Source organism: Mustela putorius, unplaced genomic scaffold (genome assembly GCF_011764305.1).
Source record: "Mustela putorius furo isolate JIRA1106 unplaced genomic scaffold, ASM1176430v1.1 tig00000139_pilon_pilon_pilon, whole genome shotgun sequence".
Classification (NCBI taxonomy): Eukaryota; Metazoa; Chordata; class Mammalia; order Carnivora; family Mustelidae; genus Mustela; species Mustela putorius.
The window spans coordinates 4,583,033-4,603,009 of NW_025421293.1; the positions used below are offsets into that span (position 1 = coordinate 4,583,033).

General features: G+C 44.1%; 1 long non-coding RNA gene across 1 annotated transcript; it reads left to right on the forward strand.

The window, feature by feature from the left end:
- The first annotated feature begins 8,816 nt into the window (after positions 1–8,816).
- Positions 8,817–19,606, forward strand: LOC101690293. The gene is made up of 3 exons (XR_200120.2): positions 8,817–8,923; positions 17,892–18,055; positions 19,418–19,606. It is a non-coding gene; the product is annotated as an uncharacterized LOC101690293 (long non-coding RNA).
- The last annotated feature ends 371 nt before the right edge of the window (positions 19,607–19,977 follow it).

Consider the following 19,977-nt stretch of genomic DNA (forward strand, 5'->3'; position numbering starts at 1 on the left):
CTAGAGCTGGATCTTGGCATCTCATGTTCCAGCCATGTGCATGTTGAGCTGAAGAACTCAGTTGTCATTCAGGCATTCTCATCAGAACAAAGAGAAGCATGATGAGGAGTCCTTGGAGAGCTTTTCATGAGTCCCTAGATTTGGGGGGGTCATATAAAATGAAGATGTCCTTCTCCCAGAGATATCGCAGGGCAAGAGACTCACAAGCACAAAAGAAAACTACAGAACAGTGTACCTGGAAGAAAGAGGGTGGAAGATAGACAGAGTCGCCCACACTCCAGTTATCCCACGCTTGGGAGGATTCAGAAAACCTCACTGGATTCTGCAGCACCTCACAAGGGAGCCCTGTGGTTGGAGGAGAGGACAAAACTGGTAGGACTGTCCCATGGTTGGCAGGACCACAAGACAATACATTGTCAAAGAGGTTGGATGCTCAGATGGCTGGAGGGGAAAAAGGAGATGCCCACTTGGGAGTCCATGGTGAAAGATGTCTTTGGGTGAGGTTGAACATGACCTCAGGAGAACCCCACTTATGAGACTAGTAGCTACAGCAGCAGTTAGAACCAGAAAAAGTCTGAAATCTAGCAATTACTTTCCATCTTCTTTTCCTTCCCTTAACCAAGCAGGGAACCTAAGCCATAAGGGAAAATGGGAGAGGTGGCTTATCTCAGAGCTAGACTTCTCCTCTCCAACCTCTGACCATTGGAGGCATAAGGGGAGAATTTAGAATTAAATTTTAGATGAAAATCAAGTTTGAGGTTGAAGTTTTGAAGTAGACTGGATGTTCTGTAATCAAAACTGACGAAGAAGTCATTGGATTTGCCTGAGATGCCCTTGAAGGACAGGAATGGGGGATTTGACAGCTCATGGTTGATTAGAAACAGTTTCATCTTTACACCCCACTGAAGCATACCCCCTCCACAATGAAGTAAACTTTAATTACTTTCTTGAATTAAAAGAACAGAGTTAAAAACCTATATCTTGGTGATGTTGTCTGTTTATTAAATTTACCTGGAATTGAGTAACTATTTTTAATCTCTCTTTTTTTTTTTAATTTTGGAGCATTCTTTGCTTATATCCTTGATTATTAATTCTGCCCTATTTGATTTGTCTTATTCTCTTTTATAATTCTCTCTGTGACAGGTTGGAGTTCCCTGTTCTATCTGCTACCTCCATCACTTTCCATTCTTTTTCTGTTAATTTTTTATCCAATGTCTTTCTCTTGCCTCTGACTTTTATATGGTTAATATGATTTTCTGCCACATCAGTTCCATCTTTTACTGCTTCAATAATGATCTGATTTGGGTTATTGCACTTTTCTTCATAGATTGATTCTGTATATTAATGCAACACCTCTGGTACCTTCCCAAACATTTAAAACATTTCTTGAACTATAACTGAGAGGTCTATTTTACAAGTTAGGATTACGTGGGTTTGAATCCCGACACTGTTACTTGAGGAGCCAGGGGAAAAGATAAACCAGATCATTGTGAATTCAGTGGAATACGCCTCATCATGGCAGGAAGAAAATGGCAGGCTGCATTTAAAGGGCGACAGAGAGAAAGGCATGGGGTCGGGGCGTGAAGGTGAACCATGAACAGGTTCAGTGTGATGGAAGTGGGGGTGGCTGGGTTTGCGTGCTAAGACATGAGGTCAAAAAGGGGTTAGATCATGAGGTGCCTGGGTGGCTCTGTTGGTTAAGCATACGACTCGTGATTTGGGCTCAGGTCATAATCTCATGATCGTGAGATTAAGCCCCGAGTTGGGCTCTGCCCTGGGCATGGAGCCTGCTTGAGATTCTCTCTCTCCCCTCCTGAAAAAAAAAAAAAAAAAATGGGTGGGGGGTTAGATCATGACACACTTGTATCCTTGAATCGGGTATCCAGGATCCTATCCTGTAGACATGTATTTCCTAAGTACACACTTGCAGGACTATGACACAGTACACAGAGGGCATAGAAAACCTCAGGAGATCCTTGCCACGTTTCCCTGGCTGGTCATTATTAATTTACGTAAGGGAAACACTATATACTTCAATGAATTTTATTTTATTATATTACTTTTTGGAAAGGAAGAAATGAAGCGGTGTTTTATTCAAGTTTATTTATTTAAGTAATCTCGACACCCAATGTGGGGCTCAAATTCATGACCCCAAGATCAAGAACCACACGTGCTTCTGACTGAGCCAGCCAGATGCCCCGGAACTGTCTTTATTTGTAGGAAACACAGTTGTTTACATGAAACAACCTAAAGAATACTAAATAACAACTATTAGAATTATTCGGCAAAGTCACGGGAACACAGGCTGATATACAGAAAAATAGGCATTTCCATATATGAGCAGCAAGGAACTGGACAATAAAAGAAGTTAAAATTGTACTGACAGTAATGGCAAAAGACCTATCCACTTTTTAAAATATGTATTCTTTTTCTGTTGAAGTTATAGTTAACACACGGTATTATATGAGTTTCAGGTGATTCATGAATTCTATACATTCCTCAGTGCTCATCAAGATGAGTCTCTTATCTGTTGATCCCTTTTATCTGTTTGACCCTTTGAGAATTTACTCAAAGGAAATGAAAACACGAATTCAAAAAGTGTATATAGGCACCCCTATCTTCATTGTAGCATTGCCACCTACAACAGCCAAGAGATGGAAACAGTCCAAGTGTCCATCCATAGATGAATGGATAAAGAAGATGAACACACACACACACAGGAATATTACTCGTTCACTAAAAATAACGAGCCCTTGCCATTTACAGCGACATGGATGGAGCTAGAGGGTATGACGCTGAGTGAAATAAGTCAGTCAAAGAAAGACAAATACAGTATGATCTCACTCATATGTGGAATTTAAGAAAAAAAAACAAGCAAAGGAAAGCGAAGAGACAAAATGAAAAACCCAGACTCTTAAATACAGAGAACGAAGTGGCGGTGTCCAGAGGAGAGGTGGGTAGAAGAACAATACGATTTCCAACTAGAACACACACAGACTAGGGCAGAGAATGCAAAATCAAATTAAAATTCGAAGGTCTGCCTGGGATCTATCCAAGGAGATATTACCTTGAGCAGCCCCTCTGGGACCACACTGACTTTTAGATGACTTTTGGGACAGCAGCTAGGAAAAGCCATCCATCTGCTCCCCAACCACCTCTAGGTATAGACTCCCCTGGTTGGAGGAAAGGCCTGTTCTCAGTCCCTTCCCACAGAAGCCTTGAGGGACCACACATCCCCCCCACCCCAACACCTCACAAAAGCAAGGGAAAGAGCTCTGAGGAGATGGTTTAACTGTGAAAACATCCCTGCCCTTCAGAAGCCACGGTCCCAAACAGAGATAAACCAAAGACAGTGCTCCCCACGAACACTGATGTATTTTCAACGCACGCAGTCCAGAGAGCGGTGGTGGGCACTGTCCCCTACCTCTAGTGATTAATGGCCTGGCCCCAGCCAGGGTCCAGAAAGAAAGAGCCAGAGGAAGCAGATACAATGGGTTTTATATTATCATGACTTCAACAAACTCATTCTGTGGTTTCAGTGCTGACTGCGGGGTTCTGATTATGAAATATGATGCATGTTGAATTTAATGACTTTCTGTGCCCTTCTGGTGAGTTCACTGCTTTCCAATGTCATTTTCTGTTCTCATCCGAGTGGTAATAAAAGGAATATCATTGACTGTGGTAGCTTGTAACCACTGTGTGTTTTACAATAAATTGCATTTCAGGACCTTTCTCCCCAGGAGAGAAGTGTACGGCCAGACGGATTATTCCGAGACAAGCTCTGGGATCCCGGTCCCCAGGACAATGGGGAACGAGACGGGGCTGCCCTTTTTTAGGGAATTATTCCCTAAGAACACTCATTTTTCAAGCAGTTATATACCAAAGGTCAGCATGGACCACGGGGAAAAATGACAAAACAAAGACTCCAAAGCAAAAATGAGTGTCGTCCAACCAAAATCGATGTGGATGGACAGGTCTAATCTCTTCATAAGTTCAGAAAAAGGAACTGGGGAGAAGGCCAGCTCAGAACCGGGCAGACAGCCCCACGAGCCCTGGTCTTTCTCTGTGTGTTCGAGCTGACCTTTTGTCATTATCCTATGGGAAGGTCATCTCCACACGGGAACAAGAAGAAGAAAAGTAGTATTTAATGGGAGACAACTGTGTCCCAGACCCATGCCGGGCACTCTAAGGCACAATGTCACTGACTCTCACGGCGCTCCTGTCAATCAGGCCTCAGGACCCCCAGTTGGTGAATAAAGAAATCTGGGCTACACAGGATTCCCAGGATCACAGAGCCGGGGTCCCCCTCCGGCCCATCTGATTCCCAGAAGTGGGTTCCTTGGACTGGAAGCTCCAGCCTCATGTAGGAGTCTGCTGGAGAGACAGAACCTCAGATGCCCACCCAGTCAGGCATATGGCGGCCTGAGAAGCATGCTACGGGCACCAAATGGTGGAGCTGGACGGGGAACCAAAAGTTTCCTGATCCTTGGGCCAACCAGGACAAACGTCTCTCTTCACTGGGAGAGGGTCTCCCCGGTAATGTTGCATTAACTGTCAGGATCCTAGTTCCATTGCTTGGCCATCTGGGCCAACTGGTGTTGGGGACAGTGCTCCTCACGCTTCACAGGGCCTGACAATTGCCTGAGGAGCTAGTTTAAGTGGAGACTCCTTAGATCTGCACTGTGTGAGTCAGCGTTCTTCAGACAAACAGAACGAACAGGATATTCCTACCAAAAGAAAGAGATTTATTTTCAAGAATAGGCTCATGCAGTTTTGGAAGCTGTTAAGTCCAAAATCTGGCCACCAGGCTGAAAACCAGAGAAGAGCAGGTGTTGTGGTCCAAGTTCAAAGACAGTTGGCTGGTAAGAATTCCCTCTTGCCTGGGCAGGGGTGGGGGGGCAGGAAGGAGAGAGAGGTCAGTCTTCTTTCTGGTAGAGGCTTCCCTTGATTGGATGATGTCCGCCCACATTATGGAGGTCACGCTGTTTTACCAAAAGTCCCCCAGTTTCATTTCATGCAAAAGGGCCCTCCAGAAACATCCAGAAGAACGTTGGACCCCGTGTATGGGCAGGATCACCTTACGAAGTTGATGCATATAATTAACCATAGCATGTATTTCCACGGTGGTTGCCCAGATCTGTAAGTGTGAGAAAGTGACCGAGGACGATCCACATGCATCAGGCAAACATTTGGGTTTGCTACTGCACTATCATTATTGATTTAGTAACTATCTGAATGATCCCTATATTAAAGGATTAGTTAATAACCATCACAAATGATGGAGATTCGAGAGCTATCAGGGAAGCCTGGCGAAGGGTACGCAAGACGCGCCATGCTATCTTTGCAACTTTCTGTGCATCTAAAGTTGTTTCCAAAAATTTTCTTAAGTAATTCTTTTAAATACTACAGATCCCTGCACATCTGCCTCTGCTTCTTGCCCTTCCTTTGCTCCAGGACTCTGGTCCTCTTGATCTGATGGTAATTCATATGCATGGAGGCTGCTGCTGACCACAGCGTGAGGACAGTCCCCAGGGATGACATGATTTTCTCCCCCGGGGGATTGGGGTTCTTTCTACATGACCAGGAGCTACGTGATAGCACTTTTCCACCTTGGAAAAAAATGTTGAGGATCGCCGATTAGGAGAGGGAATTCCCAACTGAAATTGAAGCAATAATCCCTCATGATTTTTGGTGTATAGTGTCGTTCAGTGTCCAGTAACGAAGGGGCGGTCGAGATCATCTGTCCCAGGTACGCGTGGGACAGGTGAAGAAAAGACTCAGCCCCTTCAGCAGCCTCCCAGTTCGAGTCACCTGCCGAGACACTCACATCAGTAAAAGCAAAGTCTGCACAGCAAGCAGAGTTCTGGGATTCTCAGGGTCCAAGCCAGCTAATTAGAACTTCAGTTATAGGTTTTATAAGACTTCCCACACCTGGGCATGCTTTATTCTTTCCAAAATCCTGCACCATGGGGAGGCAGCCACTAAGAAGGCCATTTACACAGGCAGAGACTGAGGATGGGGGCAGCTTCCCCAAGGCTGCTCCGTGGGACTGTGGACTCAGCTGGGTGTTCTGTCTGCACCAAAAAAAGTGAAGTAACAAATATGAAGTCCATGGCTCCAGACTTGCTCACCCCAAAGACCCAAACAGGAAGTGTAGCCATCCCAGGGCACTGTGTTAAATCTGCCAGGAAAACCCCCAGCCCCACCAGCGTTCTAACTCTGTCCCGGGCTCTAGCTGTGTTCACTGCGGGGGAATCTCATTGTGGTTCTAGTTCGTTCATGTTAAAGTGAAAGTCCTTGGACTCAAAGCAGAGGATTTGGACTCAAAAAGCTATTTTTGTTTCACTTTGTTTTGTTTTTCTTCAACTTGCTCTGGACAGCCCATGCTTTGGAGATGTTCACAAATCAAGCTAATTGGCAGTCATTTTCTGGTATTTGCCAAAATATCCATGTTTGTATGATAAAGATAGAAGATACAGCGGACAGAAAACAAACGCCCATACCAACAACTTGGGGCCACTTTAACCCCAAGCCCTATCCCATCTTCCCCATACTTAAATCTTTACAGATTCCAGTGGATTCTACTCTTTTTTTTTTTTTAAGATTTTATTTATTTATTTGACAGAGAGAGAGAGAGTTCGCTCACAAGCAGACAGAGAGGCAGACAGAGAGAGAGGGAGAAACAGGCTCCCCGCTGAGCAGAGAGTCCAATGCGGGGCTCGATCCCAGGACCCTGAGACCATGACCTGAGCCGAAAGCAGAGGCTTTAACCCACTGAGCCACCCAGGCGCCCCAGATTCTACTCTTAATATGTGCCTGGAATGCATGCTTCCCTCTGGATCCCTGTAGCCCCTGTGGGAGCTCAGTCACCTCCTCATGATCCACATTTTTACCTGTGGCTAAAATACAGTCTCCCCTAATTCCACATCCAAACCACTGCCAGTGATTTTTTTTGGCTGATCTGACCCTATCACTCCCCTGCTTAAACTCATTCATCCCTTCAAAAGGAAGTCAGAGTTCCCTAGCTAGATTTCCAGGCCATCCTTGGACTGACATCTCCAACCTCATTGCTCTGGCTAACTCCTGGTTATCCCTTTAAAGCTGGTATTCGTCCCCAGGAAGACTTTGTATTCCCCCCCCCCCCCCCCGAGACGGAGTTGGTAAGCTTGTAGTGTATTCCCATGGCATCCTGTAGATTCCATTAGCATCCACGCTCCCCCCCCCTCCTCCAGGTGGTGAGTTCTCTGGGAGAGGGCTTTCATCCCTGTGTCAGTAGAGTCAAGTACAAGGCCAACACTGCATTGGCTTTGCCGGCTATCCCATCGTGAGAAGATGGTACAATGACCTGATATGGAAATTGCCAAGGGATCCAAACAAGAACATGATGGGCTAAGAGATAAGACGTGCATGCATTCAACAAGTGTTCATGAGTCACCCCCTACCCGTGCCAACCCTCAAGCTAGGAGATGGAAGTAAAATGAAAACACCACCACCTCGGACAAATCCTTGCCCGACCTCCAACTTGAATCACACCAAGCCTCAGAAATAGCTAACAGTTTGCAAGACATGGAGGATACAGAAGAACATCTTCAACAACACCACTGAGAGGCAATCAGAAAAATCTAGAATGTAGGAAACTCTCCAGGGGAAGTGACTTGGTTTACCCATAAAAAATAAATTGCAGAAAGAGGGAAAGAGGGAACCTATAGATGAAAAAAACTTCAAAGACATATCAATCGAATACAATGGATGACCCTTGAGTAAATCGCACTCAACAAGCCAACTGGATAAAAGATATTTATGAGGAAATTGGAGAAAGTTATTCATTGAAAGGATGTTTGACAACCTTAAAAAACAATTGCTAATTTCATAAGATGCAACATTGGCATTATGGTTATGCATTTTTGAAAATACACATACATACTGACACATTTATAGTTATCAGGGAAGGGCAGTATAGTTGAAAAATGACTGACCATAAACTAATCATCTCAGAAGCCGGGGGATGGGCACTGGAGGTTCCTTGCTATCCTTTCTACTCTTATGTGTGTTTGAATCTTTGCAGAACAAGTTAAAAATAGTAAACATAAAAGAAGCCCTTATTAGCATGTTACAATTACAATAACAGACACTAACAAATAATTACAAATAAGTTGTTTACAGTTGGAATAAGGCCAGAGATACTTATGACCTGTGATGTATCAGTATTGAATTCCATTTAAGGGCTATAGAAAATGCTTTCTCAACATTTTGTTTTGCTAAGATCAGCAGTATTTGGTGGGTCAGGGCTAAAGCCCTTCCCATCCATTGTCAAAATCCCTGTAGGCATGTCCACCAAGATACGGTTTTCTTTCCAAGGTTTGGGGTAAAATCTAGGGCCAGCAAGTGCCAGGAATCCAGGTATAATAAAGGTCTCAATGCTTATGCTTGGAAGGGATTCAGCAACTTGTAAGAGCTGATCACAGCACATCCCAGTTATTATACAAGCAAATTCTTACTGAGCCTACCTAACTACTGAGAATGGTCTGACTGTATACATTAGAGTGAATTCGTAACAGTGTTGCCTGTCCTTTGATGCCCCTAGTGAATGATAAGAAGGGGGAGGCTTACAACTGATTTGCTGGCTCTGTTTAAGCCTCCCTTGGCCCCCAATTTATCTCTGCCACTGCCCCTCGTCATCCTTGTTCCTAGAGGGCATTTGTGACCATCACAAGCTGTTGTCATGCCAACAAGTTGTGATTTCATAGGCAGTTTCCTTTCCTCGCTCACTCTACTGGAGAATAAATTTTAATAAGGACAAGGAGAGATGAGGGATTTTGAGGAGAGAATCTGCCTCTGTGCTGGCCCAGATTGACGGCACAAACATTTCTATCAGGAATGACAGAACGGCAGAGTCAAGCTGGTCGTGTATAAAGCAACTACGGTATGCAATTAAAAAATACATAGAAGATAGATACTAAATATCATTAATATCATTAGAGATTAAATAGGGTCTATTCTTGCTTCTTTCCAACAAACTATATCTGATCCCATCTTAACTGAAGAAATAGAAGTTTGAAAAAATGACGGCCCCTATTAGTAGGTAAAATGCAATATTTGCAAAATTAGGTTAGCCCTATGTCTTTACTTCCCCCCATAAAATAACAGTTTATTACATCTTTGACTTCATTACTCACTGTGAGGTGTGTGTCTATACATATCATCACAAAACATAACATCTAAAGTACAGTTTCCTTCCTTGGGTGGGGGGAAATATATCCTCACCTTCTGGTGTGCATCAAGCATCCAGAGTTTACTCATGGTCCTGTAAACATAAATGTCAGCAGAAGAAAGTTGGAGAGGCAAAAAGCAACAGCTACAAAATACTATGCTACAAAAGAACTGCTCTGACTCATCCCACCTCTGTAAACCAACATCCAGGCTCTGGCAGTGAGCAGAGTGCATTTAGAACTAACACTGAGGGGGCCTCGGGGTGGCTCAGTTGGTTGGGTGTCTGCCTTCAGCTCAGGTCATGATCTCAGGGTCCTGGGATCAAGCCCCGCATCGGGCTCTCCGCTCAGCAGGGAGCCTACTTCTCTCTCTCTCTTTCTGCCCCCCCCCAACTTGTTCTCACTCCATTTCTCTCTCACACACACATAAATAAATAAAATCTTTTTTAAAAAAGTAAAAATAAATAAAACTATAACACTGCATGGTTAATAGCACCTTGCAGACCTCGTAGGCTTGTGGAGAGAAAGTGCTGGGCGGAAAGACGTCGGTGGACGTCTTTGAAGATGTTGGTGGAACAACCTATTTAACGACACAATAAAATCAGAAATACATATGAATGTGAAAATCTAGGAAAGCGAGTGAGGAGAAACACTGAAGATAATTCAGGTCAGAGAAACTGGGAAAGGAATCAGATGTTCACTAAAGCCCAACCCACACAATGTAGGAAGCAAAAACTGCTCCCGTGACAGAAGACCTTCGTTCTCCAGGTTCCTGATGCACACTGAATTGGTCTAAAAGCAGAGTGTGTAAGAAACCCATCTATTTTTCTTCCTGTCCTGTCTCCTTGTACCATCCACCAAACATCCTTGCTGTTCAGTCCCTCCTTCCAGACATGTTTGTGGCATCAGTCTCACTTCTGTGCAACAGAGAGTTAGATCCTCTGTTCAAAGGCTCCTCATCTACCCTTCTCCTTATTAAAATGTATTCCTACGTAGAGTGAACATGAAAAGGAAATGCCTCTCACCTAACTCTACCTCAGGGCCTTTGCACCTGCTGCCCACATCACTTGGGTGGACATACCTTCCTTTTGCTTGTCTGGCTTCTTCTCGTTCTTCAGGCCATCATCTTGAGTGATACCACTCCTAAGAGACCTTCCCTGTTTCCCCTGTCATTCTATACCCCCACATCATTTTTTTCACGACACATACCAGAATTTCATCATGTTCAGTTCACTTTGAATTGCCTGGCTCCACCACCATACTCCATGATGGTGGAACATTTTGATCTTAATACATAAAATGATTTGAGGATCCAGTTCAGGAAAAAAATGTTTGCCTCCATAATTAGTGTGACTGCACAGGTGAGACTCGGAGGAGCTCCAATTTGATTTTTTATTTTTGCAAGAGTGGGAGATGGGGGTGGGGAAGGAGGGGCAGAGAGAGAATCTTAAGCCAGCTTCACGCCCAGTGCAGAGCCAGACTCAGGCTTGATCTCTTGACCCTGAGATTGTGACGGGAGCTGAAATTGAGAGTTGAACGTTTCAATGATTGAGCCATCCAGGTGCCCCATGAAACTGTTCCTTTTACATTAGGGGCAGTGGTGACTAGGAAATCCATGTCTCCTGCAAGTATAATTTTGGGATTATATTAAATATCTTTCTCTAAATCTATGTATTCTTGACTACTAACACAGAAAACCCAAAAGAAACTGTGAGAGGGGCCATGTGTCTAGTTTGGAAATAATCTAAATTATGAGCCTCTACAAAGAGCACTTTGAGGGGTGGAGGGCAGATATCAAAGATAAAAAAGTGAGTGTTTTCAACAGAGGGGACAAGACTAAGTCAAGTCATAGGATCCAGAGGGAGTGAAGAAGTATGCCAATTAAATGTAAATAAATGAATAATGTTGGATGTATCCATCATTGACGCTCTATTAAATGACAACTAGACTTCTCAACATGGGCGACACCAAAGAAGGAAGAAAATGGGATCAACTCTTTTCTCAAAGAATATATAATTAATTATAGCAAGAAGAGAAATAGGTAGCAAACACCAGAAAATAATCTAATGAACTATGGAACTAAGTGGAAAAGGGGTATTAATAAAGACACCTTTCGTTGTGGGGAGGGGCCATTGGAAATGGTTACATAGAAGTCATGCCAATTGCCCTAAGTCTGAGTCAAAGAGCAAGTTTGGGAAAGCAGAGAAAAGTTAGAGGCATTTCCAGGACAAGAAATGCACAAGCACAGCCATACACATGCTGGTTTGCACAGAGCTGGCACAGAGCTGGTGGAAAGGATTCGGGTGGGAGGAAATCGGGCTGAAGAAGCTGAAAGAGCTTCCGTCGACCAGATGGAGTTGATGGGGTTTGGGAACATAGGTGAGGTTCATTGGGGTGGAGTCCAGAGCCAACCACCAAGAAAGAATTCTTGTGACAGCTTTGGTGCAAAATGGTGGCCTATGAAACCAGAGCAACAGGACCCAAGGGCAGAAGGAGCTGCTGTACCAGGATTCTGAGGGGTGGATGATTATATACTATGGGATTGGGAGAGATAAGAAAAAGGGAGGTTTCAAAAGGATTTTCACACGTTAAAGAAGACTCTCAGGATACCAGACGTCTTGCCATTGTCCAGTTAAGGTTTTTTTCCCTCCAGCAAGGCATTAACATTAAGATAGTTGGGAGCTTGGTAGAGGAGCATTTGCTTCCAGTATCTGTCAATGGATTGCAGGTTATAAGGACACCTAATTGGATATACATTTCCCTCTGGAAGCTAGGTTATTGATAGAAATGCTTTGTTCTTGTAGATTGTTCAGACGTTTGTAAACTAAGGGAGACTCAGGTCTTGCGGGATTGTGATCTCTAAACGTTAATGATCATGCTTTTAAATGTACGTTTTTCCTGTCCTTAGCTTTAGGACAGCCAGGAGTGCATAAGGAATGTCACATATATCCCATCTGGGGGGTGGGGGCCTTGTGGGGGTGTCAGCTTCTGCTTTGTCCTCAGCTTGCCTTCTGTTCCCTCATGATTCCCCACCCTCCCCGGAACAATTTTGACCCTTAAATCTTTAAGATTGTTGGAGGTGGAAGGTCTCATCGGTAAAGTCTTCCTGCTGAAATGGGGCATAGATATGTCCCTACCTATGGGTCAGTATTGGTCAGTGGGGGAATGTACATGGGAGTAAAGAAATGGGAGGCAGCTGGATCCCACACGGTCCACATAAATGAACCTCCTGGAGTAGAAAGGATCATCTGTCAGCTGGAAGTTACGGCAGTGAAGGAGTCTGGACACTAGGCAGGGATAATGAGGGAGCAGGAGGCTGGCTGAGGACAGAGCAAAAGCTGGTGCCTTGCACCCCCTCTTCACCAGCTCCCCTCCATATGTGTAGCATTCCTCAGGCACCCCTGACTGCCATAAAACGATAAATAGTTAACTTGCAGGGATCGCAATCCTGCAGAACAGGAATCTCCCTTGCCCTACAAGATGTCCTAGAGACCTAAACAGGGAGGTTACCTTATCAATATCACAAACTTCCAGAGGCAAATAACTCTCAGTTCCTGAAGCCCTAATGTCTCCCTCCCACCATAAACTGGAGGAGGCTGAGGTAGAAGGGAATGTAAATGATAGCAGGATCATAACACCCCACCAAGAATCTCCCAACTATCTTGATGTTAGTGCCTGACCTAAAGATGACATTGATCAAGCCATAAGGGCAAGGCCTCCCCCCCACCCCCACCCCGGCACCTTTTAGGCCGTCCTTAATATGTGAAAACTTTGTTGAAACCTCACCTTCCCCCAACCGCAAGGTATATAACATGCCGACCCTCACAACCCGGGGCAGCAGCTCTTCCTGCCCACGGGCCCCGTCCCCGTGCTTTAAGAAACCACCATTTTGCACCAAAGAGGTCTCAAGAATTCTTTCTTGGTCATCGGCTCCGGACCTCAGCCCACCGAACCTCACCTAGGTTCTAGAACTTCATCAGGGAGACACCGGAAAGGACAAAATAAGGTTAATATTGTAACTGAGAAAGAAAAGTCTGAACAAAAGACCTTTGATAGTTGACCTTTGAATAATCTTCCTCCAGCCCAGGACTTCGGAGCAAAGAATGTGTGGATTAGGGGAGACCTTGAAGTTCATCTACCCTAACACTCGAATCCCTTCTACCACTTCCTTTCCTCTCATCTCACTACCTCTCAAATGTGGACAGAAGAAAAAGGATAGATGGGATTCTTAAAACTCTAGAGAAATCCTTAGGAGAACGTTCTCTTAGCTAACGCCACGATCGCAATAACCTCAGGAAAACAAATTACAAATCAAGTTTAGGAATCCCTTCTTTCAACAGTGTAATTTTACAAGTGAGCTGCCTCTCCCAAGGGCTCCCAAAGGCTACAGGGCTGGCAGAGCTCCCCCCTGGAGCCCAGCTCTCTGCCCTCGACCAAGACTTCCCTGGCTCTGTTTTGCAAGTACTCCATTTCTCTTGCTATGCATGAAAAATGCTAATAACCTTCTCTCTCCAAACATCCTTTCCCTAAGGAATAATAGATCCTGGGAAGAGAGTGGTTTGCTATCTTGGAGGGACATTATCATTTTTATACAAATGCTAAAACAGTTCTGAGCTCTCAGCCTGAACTAAACTACCTCCCTCTTACCTGTGTCTCACACCTGGGGGAGCTTGGTTTAGGGGGAAAAAAAAAAGAAAAGGAAAAAATCCAGTGGAATCCATTTCAAGGGTTCTATCTTAAGCCTCTCAGTTTGCACTCAATTTGTTTTATCACATAGTGATAGGAATTAAAGGCCTTCACTACAGTTTAGGCAGCTTGCCAATACCTATTTTATAGCAATAAAATATGTACAAATTAAGGAATCTCATGTGGAAAATTCATTCAACAGCCTCAAAAGCCAAATGAATGGTAATTACTTTGAACACAATGTGGCAGCAATCAGGCACGATTGGATCATGCTTTTAAATGTACGTCTACATTTTAAGAACTAAGATAATTATGAATTATGAAAATAACTAACAGAGACAATGGCTTAGCAAAGCTGTTGTTTATGAAACATGAAAGGGACATTTTCAGAGGAGTAGGGGGAATGAGTCGTTCTCTGCACCTGCCAAGGAATATTGAATATGACACAGGGAAGAGTACAAAGCCAGGATGGGCTTCTCCTGCAGGCTCTCTCATATGGGGATTGCTACTGCCGAGCTCCAGGGTTTGCCGAGGATGAAAGCGAGGGTGGGGGAATAAGGAAGTTTCCAGGCCCACTTCCCACGCAGCGTGGGATTAAACACACATCCATCATGGCGCTCCTCACAGTTTTAATAACGCCGGGTTATGCCTAGAAACACGGATGAAAATGTTCTCTGGTTGATGAGTTGCCAAACCCCTTTCTCTAAACACAATTATGCTGAGAAACATCTCTTAGAATGGAGAGATGTGAGACAGGGTTTCTTTTGCCAGTCTCCTAAGATGTGAGATCTTAAGGAAGTCACTTCACCTCGCTCTTCCTCAATTTTCCCAACTTGAACGTGATGGGGGAATTGGCCAATCAACCTCTGACGCGTCAGGTGTCTTCTGCAAGGCAGTCGGTGCCCTCTGGAGTGGTGAAGGAGGTGGCTTGGGCAGTGAGCCAGGGAGTCATGGAGGGGCAGAGCATACCAGGTGGGGGAAGGAGTAAGGTCATAAGACACGGGCGTGTCTGGTGCCCTTGAGGTCACAGCGGCTGGAGTGAATGAGGGAAAGAACAAGAGATGAGATCAGGGTAAAATCGAGGCCAGATGATGTTGGGCCTTGAAAGCCACTGTGTGTTGGTTCTACCCCTGGGGCAAAATGGGAAGTTTGACTGGATTGTGAGCATAAGAATTGTGTGATCTGACTTTGTGTTTTCCCGGAATCCATCTGACTTGTGGAGGGAGAAAAGAGGGGAGGGGAGTTAAAGGAGAAATGGGAAGGCCAAATTAGGAGTCTGTGATAATCCAGGTAAGGAACCAACGTACCAAGACAACAGCTTCACAGGTAGTGATAAATGGTCAGATTCTGGATTCTCCCAGGGAAGGCAGGGGGAGGGGCCCTGGGCAAGACTTGAGGCCATAAGTCCTACCTACCAGTCCTATGACTGAGAATCCAAACAACCTCCAAGATTGATGTGGTTCGGGCGCCTGGGTGGCTCAGTGGGTTGGGCTGCTGCCTTCGGCTCAGGTCATGATCTCAGGGTCCTGGGATCGAGTCCCGCATCGGGCTCTCTGCTCAGCAGGGAGCCTGCTTCCTCCTCTCTCTCTCTCTCTCTCTCTGCATGCCTCTCTGCCTACTTGTGATCTCTCTCTGTCAAATAAATAAATAAAATCTTTAAAAAAAAAAAAAAAAAAAAAAAAAAAAAAAAGATTGATGTGGTTCCCCATGGCTACAGATGTTGGTGATTCTGCTCTGAACTCACAGCCCTGACACCTTTCGCTTGAATTTCTAACTTTCCCATCAATTTTCAAGTGCCTACACATTAGTCAGGTTCGGTTTCAGGATCTCTACCCAAAACAGGACCCCACTGTCAGACAACAAATGGCCTATTGCAGAGTTTTATTGAAACAATGTAAAAGTGGCCATCTTTTCAAAGGCCTGCTGTCATAGACTAGGTTCTCTCAAGAAAGCAAAGCCCGAGACAAGGGCTGGTTATAGACAGCTTATTTGGGGGGAATGTGATCTCGGGGAATAGGAGTGGAATCTTTGAAAAGTCAGAGAATGAAGGGTTCTGTCAGGGTTCTCTGGAGAAACAGAATCCATCTATCACTTCTCTCTATCCATCAAGAGATTTATTTTAAGGAATTGGCTGGTGCAACTGTGGGGCTGGCAAGTCTGAAACCCATCAGACAGGCCAACAGTCTGGAAAGTTGGGCAGGATTTGCTGATGCAGTTTTGAGACAGAACTTCTTTGGGAAACCAATTTCAACCAGTTAAATGAAGCGTACCCATATTACCAAGGGCAACCGTTTTTACCGTTTTTACTTAAACTCAACCGAGTATAGATGTTAGCCACATCCACAAAATACTTCCACAGCAGCACCTAGATTAATGTTCGATTACATAATTGGATATCATAACCTAGCCATGTAACACTAACAATCACAGGAGATATGGAAGAACATTTGCAAAATATATTCAACATTATTTCCTTCACTGTATCTGTGTTCTTCGGCAATGTGACATTGTGGCTTCTCTCAACAAGAACTAGAGTATATTTTCCCCATCACTTGAATCTGGACTAAACTTGGAATGGACTTTGACCAAGAGAACGTGTGAGAATTGACACTCTATACTTCCAGCCTAGACATTAACAAGGTTTTTTTTTTTTTTTTTACTCTCCCCTCTGTTCTCTTTGTGGCTCTGTAACCTCCACGTGAAGAAGTCCAGGCTGGCTGGCTAGAGGACAAAAAACCATGATGAAATCCCACCAATGGCCATGCTAGAATATCCCAGATATCTGGGCAAGCCTGGCCCAGTTAAGCAAAACTACCCAATTTATGCATTGATTTATGAGCCAAATGAATGGTTTTCTTTTAAGAATTTATTTATTTATTTGAGGGAGAGAGAGAACACAAGTTGGGGGGGAGAGGCAGAGGGAGATGGAGAAGCAGACTCCTCACTGAGCGGGGAGCCCAACGTGGGACTCAATCCCAGGACCCTGGGATCATGACCTAAGCTGAAGGCAGATACTTAACTAACTGAGCCACCCAGACGCACCACCCCCTACAATGAATGGCTTTTTTAAAATCTTAAGTGAACAAAATTTGGAATGGTTTGTTATATAGCAAAAACTAACTAATACAAAAGATAAGGGTAAGCAATCCAGCCAGTCACTGCTATGGGAAATAGGAGGTCAGTCCTATTGGAACCCTGTGAGAAGCTATGTAAAATGACCTTCAGGACTGTATATCTGAGAGTCACTGGCCCACTTCCTCTGTGACCAAGACTTGCTCCAGGGGATGTTAATGGATTAATTTTTGGACTGTGCATGTATAAATATCTCCAGGATCCCTGTATGGGTGCCATGCTGCAGCATCAAAGTAGCCCTGATCAGAAAACAAGACACACGTGGTGTACCTGGGTCAAGTTACTATATATTTACATATTTTGGCAAGTTGGATTTCTGTAACAACGGTTGGAGCAAAAGATGGACTTCAGGGATATGAAGAGGGGCACATGGGATGCCCGGTGGAACCCATCACTCGCATGACTATGATCTGCCCAAGCTCACTGTTAAGTTTGACCCACAATCGTCCAAGGTGATGAATGGCTGAGAGCAATCTCCACAAAGCACATCATATGGCAGATTAATGGACTAAGCCAAGATCTCTGCTACTACAATTAGCCTTGAGGGTATAATAGATACTCATACTTCTTATCTACTACTCTTCTAGATCTCCTTTACTTTGGCCAGCACTTCAGCAAGTCTAGGATGCTTACTACATGGATGACCCCGATCTTCTGCAAGGTGTCTGGTTCTTAATTGGCTTGGCCTTTCCTGAACTGTGTTGTTGCACTTCCCCATATCTAGCTATCCTAGGGCATGGAAGCACCAAGAAGAGCCTTACTGGTTACTTTCTATCCTGGTTGTTGTAGCTACATCCCAAATTCTTCATGGTAATCAGGAAAATTATCTCTTCTAAAATAATAACTCTTTCCTTTGTCTACCAGGTCACACAAATGAGGAGCCCAGTATGACCAGGTGGAGGTCGTAGTCCCAAGTTCAATGGAATTCTTCCCATGTTTCCCTGTGGAAGACTTTCTTCCTTGGAAGCTAGGACCTCTATTCCAGCAGGACCTAAGGTTTCAGGGATAAGAAGAGTACATTTTTTTAGGTATGTTACTAGCTGTGATGGTAAGAGGAACCAGACCTACTTCCACTGTTTGATCCTGGCCAAGAATTGTATTGTAGTTTATATGACATATTGGCTATCGGTTCAATGCATATAATGTATCACAGGACAAATACCCCAACTTCACAGAATTTTTGCTCCCTGAACTGACACATTTACTGAGACTTTAAGACACCATTCCTTTATTTTATTGTGGCTGTTTAGGATTGATGTGGTCTATGATAGGACCAGTAGATCCAGCAGTCATGTGCTCTTAGTCACACTTCTTGGGCCATAAAATAGGTCCATTGGTTCGAAGCCATGTGGTGGATGATCCCCTGTCAGTAAATAGGTCATTTTTATGGTAGTACCGGCTACCATACATTTTTATGGTAGTACTGGCTACCATACTGGAAATAGATGCAAGGAAGACAGACCGTATCTGGAATAAGTGACAATTCAAACAAAGTCAAAAAGTCCTCATCTGTAGGATGGAAGACCAACCTAACAATCTGCCCCCAAATGGCTGGGTGGTCTCCTAATGGATGGCACCATGATGAATGCTCGGTCAATCTCTGCTGTTAGCCAGTTGGGTATTAGCTAGATCAGTCATGGCAGTAGCTAGATCAGTCTCAGCCCAATGTATAACCTCCATCCCTTCTTCCATGACCACCTTGTCCATTGTACAGACAGCAACGTGCCCTGAGAGAGAGGATAGCTAACCTCCATCAGTGAACCGTCTTATCTACCAGGTCACTGAGTGCTGTGAGGAATATTCTCTCTGGTGATAATTAAAACAAGACTCAAAACTCAGCCCACATTGTGTTCATTCCAATTAGTTACCCACTTGCCTCTGCCTTAAACTTCCTTTTCGCTTCTCTTTCAATCTTGTCCCCTTTCACGCCTCTGACCGACCAGACAAACCATTCACCTTTGCCAGGAGAACAAGGACCGTGACAACGTGCGCTAGTCACAGCTCTGCTGCTTGGAAGTATCTGCTTTATGTTTTGTTGTTCAGGGATACTCCAGTGTGTCGGTCCATTTCCATGAGCATGAATGTATTTGGTGTGATCATTTATGTATTAAGATGTTACAGGAACATAGGCACATGTTAACCCAACATATAATTATACATAAACATGTACAATTATGTAGCTATATTGATTAAAATTTATTGATCTATGAAATACACCATACATAATGTGTATAATATATGATATGCATAGTATATAATTATCTAGTATGTTATAGTATGTTGTAATTATATAATTACACACAACTATATATTATATAAATGACTATATATTTATATCTAACATTAGCACATTAAATATATTTACCATGGCTGAATTTCTCCTCTATCAGCTGATCCGATGGAACACCATGAATCCATAAGTGTAACTTCAAGGAGAAGCATTAGCCCTAGAGAGGTACTTAATATCCAAGTCTAGACCATCTGTTCGTGTTTCTTATTTGTGCCCTTGGGAATTATTCAGACCCAGTTCTAAATGTCCCATTTTCATCATATAATAAACTGTTGCTCTGCCTACTCAACCTTATGACTCAAGTATATCTGAGGATCCCCAGCTAATGGTGGGCAACTTGGTCACGTCATAGCCCCATGATGGCCCATGGGTGTTCAGTCTCTCCAAAGGCACAACATGCCAAGAGATGACTTTCAGATAGCAAGCAGCTCTTTACCACAGAAGGCATGGCCACGTTTCAGAATGCTTTGGAGTCCAAGGGGTTAGCGCTCTGACTCTCTAATTGAAATTTGTGGTTATCTCTAGCAGCATCAGACCTGCTGGGGGATATGGCCTTAGGAACACTTCACTTCAGAGGGTACCTGGACCTTGGTCCCTCTGAGAGCCTCTTGGTCACATGGCATGTCCACCAATTACAGAGGAGGAAAGCACTGACCCATC